Below are 6,396 nucleotides of genomic sequence, written 5' to 3'. Positions count from 1 at the left end.
TGTAATATCGGAAAGTTTTCAGCTGACACTAAGCTGGGTGGCAGTGTGAGCTGTGAGGAGGATGCTAAGAGGCTGCAGGGTGACTTGGACAGGTTAGGTGAGTGGGCAAATGCATGGCAGATGCAGTATAATGTGGATAAATGTGAGGTTATCCACTTTGGTGGCAAAAACAGGAAGGCAGAATATTATCTGAATGGTGACGGATTAGGAAAAGGGGAGGTGCAACGAGACCTGGGTGTCATGGTTCATCAGTTATTGAAAGTTGGCATACAGGTACAGCAGGCGGTGAAGAAGGCAAATGGCATGTTGGCCTTCACAGCGATATGATTTGAGTATAGGAGCAGGGAGGTCTTACTGCAGTTGTACAGGGCCTTGGTGAGACCACACCTTGAATACTGTGTATTGTTTTGGTCTCCTAATCTGAGGAAGGACATTCTTGCTATTGAGGGAGTGCAGCGAAGGTTCACCAGACTGATTCCCGGGATGGCAGGACCGAGATATGAAGAAAGATTGGATCGACTAGGCTTATATATACTGGAATTTAGAAGAATGAGAGGGGATCTCATCGAAACATATAAAATTCTGACGGGTTTAGACAGGTTAGATGCAGGAAGAATGTTGCTGATGTTGAGTAAGGCCTGAACCAGGGGTCACAGTCTAAGGATAAGGGGTAAGCCATTTAAGACCGAGATGAGGAGAAACTTCTTCACTCAGAAATTTGTGAACCTGTGGAATTCTCTACCACAGAGGGTTGTTGAGGCCAGTTTGTTAGATATATTCAAAAGGGAGTTAGATGTGGCCCTTACGGCTAAAGGGATCAAGGGGGTATGGAGAGAAAGCAGGAATGGGGTACTGAAGTTACACGATCAGCCATGATCATATTAAATGGTGGTGCAGGCTCGAAGGGCCGAATGGCCTACTCCTGCACCTAGTTTCTATGTTTCTATGATTCTATGTCCGTTGTACCCCGTAGGGGACCAAACCCGCACTGTGACTCCGGGAGGAGCTCCTCGGCCACAGGGAGAAGACGGTTGAGGAGGACTCTAGCGACGACTTTCCCAGGGGATGATAACAGGGTGGTCTTGGACCTGGCCTGGAGACAACGAAGGTTGAACAGGTTCCCACTGGTTCTGTAGTTTAGTTCCACTCCAGCGGGGAGCTTGTTGACTGTGAGGTGGAGCACGGCAGCGAGGAATATTGAGACCCACGGCAATGTGGGTTTGACTCTTAACTGCCCCTGTGAAACGGTCAAGTGAGGCCCTCAGTTGTGTTCAAGAAGGCTGCTCACCACGACCTTCTCCAGGGGCAATTAGGGATGGGCAATAAATGCCGGCCTTGCTATCGACGGCCATATCCCGCAACGAATCTAAAACAAATATCGGTGGCTCTCAGACTGGATATGAAGAAGACTCGGTTACAGACTGGTCACAGAAAGTGAAAGTGCTGTGGGCTGTATTTAAACTGTGAAGCGAGTCGGTTCCTGTTGATGGTGTCGGCCTGTCGCCGATTGACAGCGAGTTCAGGAACAGAAGCCAAAATTGAGTAGGCCCCAGTGAGATTTGAACGCACTACCCCTGGTTTACAAGACCAGTGCTCTAACCCCTGAGCTATGAAGCCACCTGTAACAGTAGCTCATGTTTGCTTCTTACTATTGTTAACAAGGAGGTGGGGCCCGAATATAATCATTCTTGGTGATTCATCCCTGTACAATCATTGGAACATGATTGTTTCTCTGTCTCTCGAGAGGGAAGGGGAGAGAGGAGGAAAGGGAGAAGGCGAGAGAGAATGGTATGGTGAGGGAGTGGGGCAAAGGGAGATAGACAGAGAGGAAAGTGGAGAGTGAGTGAAGGGTAAGGGGAGAGAAGGAGGTGGATGGACAGAGGGAGAAATGGGGAAGGAGAAGGAGAAGCTTGCAGGGAACATTAAGGTGGATTGCAAAAGTTTCTATCGGTATGTAAAGAGAAAAAGGTTAGTAAAGACAAACGTAGGTCCCCTGCAGTCAGAATCAGGGGAAGTCATAACGGGGAACAAAGAAATGGCAGAGCAATTGAACAAGTACTTTGGTTCGGTATTCACGAAGGAGGATACAAACAACCTTCCGGATATAAAAGGGGTCAGAGGGTCTAGTAAGGAGGGGGAACTGAGGGAAATCTTTATTAGTCGGGAAATTGTGTTGGGGAAATTGATGGGATTGAAGGCCGATAAATCCCCAGGGCCTGATGGACTGCATCCCAGAGTACTTAAGGAGGTGGCCTTGGAAATAGCGGATGCATTGACATTCATTTTCCAACATTCCATTGACTCTGGATCAGTTCCTATGGAGTGGAGGGGAGCCAATGTAACCCCACTTTTTAAAAAAGGAGGGAGAGAGAAATCAGGGAATTATAGACCGGTCAGCCTGACCTCAGTAGTGGGTAAAATGATGGAATCAATTATTAAGGATGTCATAGCAGTGCATCTGGAAAATGGTGACATGATAGGTCCAAGTCAGCATGGATTTGTGAAAGGGAAATCATGCTTGACAAATCTTCTGGAATTTTTTGAGGATGTTTCCAGTAAAGTGGACAAAGGAGAACCAGTTGATGTGGTATATTTGGACTTTAAGAAGGCTTTCGACAAGGTCCCACACAAGAGATTAATGTGCAAAGTTAAAGCACATGTGGATTGAGAACTGGTTGTCAGACAGGAAGCAAAGAGTAGGAGTAAACGGGTACTTTTCAGAATGGCAGGCAGTGACTAGTGGGGTACCGCAAGGTTCTGTGCTGGGGCCCCAGCTGTTTACATTGTACATTAATGATTTAGACCAGGGGATTAAATGCAGTATCTCCAAATTTGTGGATGACACTAAGTTGGGTGGCAGTGTGAGCTGCGAGGAGGATGCTATGAGGCTGCAGAGCGACTTGGATAGGTTAGATGAGTGGGCAAATGCATGGCAGATGAAGTATAATGTGGATAAATGTGAGGTTATCCACTTTGGTGGTAAAAACAGAGAGACAGACTATTATCTGAATGGTGACAGATTAGGAAAAGGGGAGGTGCAACGAGACCTGGGTGTCATGGTACATCAGTCATTGAAGGTTAGCATGCAGGTACAGCAGGCGGTTAAGAAAGCAAATGGCATGTTGGCCTTCATAACGAGGGGATTTGAATACAGGGGCAGGGAGGTGTTGCTACAGTTGTACAGGGCCTTGGTGAGGCCACACCTGGAGTATTGTGTACAGTTTTGGTCTCCTAACTTGAGGAAGGACATTCTTGCTATTGAGGGAGTGCAGCGAAGATTCACCAGACTGATTCCCGGGATGGCGGGACTGACCTATCAAGAAAGACTGGATCAACTGGGCTTGTATTCACTGGAGTTCAGAAGAATGAGAGGGGACCTCATAGAAACGTTTAAAATTCTGATGGGTCTAGACAGGTAAGATGCAGGAAGAATGTTCCCAATGTTGGGGAAGTCCAGAACCAGGGGTCACAGTCTGAGGATAAGGGGTAAGCCATTTAGGACCGAGATGAGGAGAAACTTCTTCACCCAGAGAGTGGTGAACCTGGGGAATTCTCTAAAACAGAAAGTAGTTGAGGCCAATTCACTAAATATATTCAAAAGGGAGTTAGATGAAGTCCTTACTACTCGGGGGATCAAGGGGTATGGTGAGAAAGCAGGAAGTGGGTACTGAAGTTTCATGTTCAGCCATGAACTCATTGAATGGCGGTGCAGGCTAGAAGGGCTGAATGGCCTGCTCCTGCACCTATTTTTGATGTTTCAGTGGAGGAGAGAGAGCAAGGCACAGGAAGAAAGGGAGAAAGGGGAAGGAGAGTGAGAGAAGAACAATAGAAGGCAGTGAGAGAGATTGAGAGCCTGTAGTTTGAGGGTCAGTCTCAGAGCTGTTTAACATTTATGATTAAAGTCCTTGTTAATTGATGGTGAATTTAAATACTGAGCTAATTGTGAGGAAACCCCAGTGTGATTTGAACTCATGATCTCTGGTTTACTAGACCAGGGCTCTAACCCCTGAGCTATGGAGCCAGCTCCTCTAGACAAGTCAGGGGAAGGAGCAGGAAAGACAGGGGAAGGGAAATGAGAGAGTGGAAGGAGTGAGAGAGAGGGGGAAGGGGAGAGAGTGGGGAAGGAGTGAGAGAGAGGGGGAAGGGAAAATAGAGAGAGGGAGGGGAGAGCGGGGGAATGGGAAAGAGAGGAGGGAGAGGAAGAGTGAAAAGGCTGAGGTGGAAGGGGAGAGAGGGAGGAGAGAGTGGGTCGGGAGGGGAGAAAGGGAGAGAGGGGGAAGGAGAGAGGGAGAGGCGAGGGAGGGGGAAGGGGGGAGAGGAGAATGAGTGAGAGACGGGGAAAGCGAGATAGCGGGAAAGGGAGAGAGGGGTAAAAAGATGTAGAACGGCTCGTGATGGGGAAGGGAGTTGGGGAAAGGGAGAGTGAAGGGAAGAGAGGGGAAGGGGAGGCAGGCAGAGAGGGAAGTGGAGAGTGAGAAGGCAGAGGGGAAGGGGAGAGTGAGAGGGGGCCGTGAGAGGGGAAGGAGTGAGCGAGAGATGGGAAAAGGGAGAGAGGGGGAAGAGAGAGTGAAGGGGGACGAGAGAGAGAGGGGGAGGGGAAGGGAGAGAGAGGGGGGAGTGGAGAGAGAAAAGTGGAGAGAAGGGAGGGAGAGAGAGATGGGAGTGGAGTGAGAGGGGGAAGAGGAGAGAGGGATAAGAGTGAGAGAGAGGAGGAGGGAAGGGAGAGAGAGGGGTTGGAATGAGAGAGCGAAGTGGAGAGAGGGGAGGTGAGAGAGAGATGGGGGTGGAGAGAGGGGGGGAAGGGGAGAGTGAGAAGGCGTCATGAGAGGGAAAGGAGTGAGAGAGACGGGAAAAGGGAGAGAGAGTGAAGGGGAAGGGAGGGAGATAAAATAGCCTAAGGCAACTCAATCACACTCTGGCTCAATCTCTCTCTGTCTCTCTCTCTCTCTCTCTATCTCTCTTTCTCTCTCTCTGTCTCTTTCGCTCACTCTCTCTGTCTCTCTCTCATTCTCACTTTCTCTGTGTCACTCTCTCTCTGTATCTTTTTCACTTTCTCCCTGTCTTGTGAGCGGGAAGGGTAGAGAGGGAGAGAGGAGGGGAGAGAGAGGGGAAGAAAGGCAGAGGCAGAGAGTGAAAAGGGTAAAGGGAAAGTGAGAGCGAGAGGGGAATTGGGGAGAGGGAGGGAAAGGGAGAGAGAGAGGGGGGAAGGGGAGCGAGAGATGGGAAGGGGAGAGAGAGAGAGGGGAAGGGGAGAGAGAGGGGAAGGGGAGCGAGAGATGGGGAGGGGAGTGAGAGATGGGGGGGAGAGAGAGAGATGGGGGGGAGAGAGAGAGATGGGGGGGGAGCGAGAGATGGGGAGGGGAGTGAGAGATGGGGGGGAGAGAGAGATGGGGAGGGGAGTGAGAGATGGGGAGGGGAGTGAGAGATGGGGGGGGGAGAGAGAGGGGAAGGGGAGCGAGAGATGGGGAGGGGAGTGAGAGATGGGGGGGAGAGAGAGATGGGGAGGGGAGCGAGAGATGGGGAGGGGAGCGAGAGATGGGAAGAGGAGAGAGAAAGTTCGAGTCAGAAGGGAAAAGGGAGAGAGTGAGGGGGAAGGAGAGAGAGAATGGAGGGGGGTGGAGAGAGATAGAGGGGGAAGGAAAGGGAGAGGAAGGGGAGAGAGAGTGGGAAAGGGGGGAAGGGAGAGAGAAAGGATGAAGGAGAGTGAGCGGAGGGGAGAGAGAGAGAAAAATAAAGGGAAATGATAGAGAGAGGAGGAAGGGAAGAGATTAATCGAGAGCCTGTAGTTCCAGGGTCGGTCTCAGAGCTTTTTAATATTTATAATTCAAGCCCTTGTCAATTGATGGTGAATTTAAATACTGAGCTCAGTTTTAGTAGGGCCCAGCTACCTGCTCTGAGCTCTCTCTCTCTCTCTCTCTCTCTCTCTCTCTCTCTCTCTCTCGAGGGGGAAGGGGATAGAGAGGGAAAGGGAGAGAGAGAGAGAGAGGGGTTAAGGGAGAGAGGAAAGGGAGAGATAGAGGGAGAAGGGGAGAGAGAATGGCAGGGTGAGAGAGTGGGGGAAAGGGGAGAGCCTGTGGTGTCTGGAGGAAGGGAAGAGAGGGGAAAGGGAGATAGACAGAGAGGGAAGTGGAGAGTGAGAAGGGGGGAGCGAGAGGGGGGAGTGAGAGTGAAAGGAATGAGAGAGAGAGACGGGAAAAGGGAGAAGAGAAAGTGAAGGGGTACGAGAGAGAGGGGCAGGAGTGAAAGAGAGAAGGTGAAAAGGGATTGAGAGAGGGGGAAGGGGACAGAGAGTGAAAGTGAGAAGGGAAGATTGGGGGAGAGGGGAGAGCCTGTTGTGCCAGGGTTGGTTTCATATTTATAATTAAAGCCCTTGTTAATTTAAATACTGAGCTGAGT

General features: G+C 50.3%; 1 non-coding gene across 1 annotated transcript; it reads right to left on the bottom strand.

Annotated features, from left to right (window-relative positions):
• Positions 1 to 1,544: 1,544 nt before the first annotated feature.
• Positions 1,545 to 1,617, bottom strand: trnat-ugu (transfer RNA threonine (anticodon UGU)). The gene has a single exon. It is a non-coding gene; the product is annotated as a tRNA-Thr (tRNA).
• Between the last annotated feature and the right edge of the window lie 4,779 nt (positions 1,618 to 6,396).

Source organism: Pristiophorus japonicus, unplaced genomic scaffold (genome assembly GCF_044704955.1).
Source record: "Pristiophorus japonicus isolate sPriJap1 unplaced genomic scaffold, sPriJap1.hap1 HAP1_SCAFFOLD_536, whole genome shotgun sequence".
In the NCBI taxonomy this organism is placed as follows: domain Eukaryota; kingdom Metazoa; phylum Chordata; class Chondrichthyes; family Pristiophoridae; genus Pristiophorus; species Pristiophorus japonicus.
Note: the sequence above shows the minus strand (reverse complement) of the source record. Positions and strands in the feature narration are given on the sequence as shown.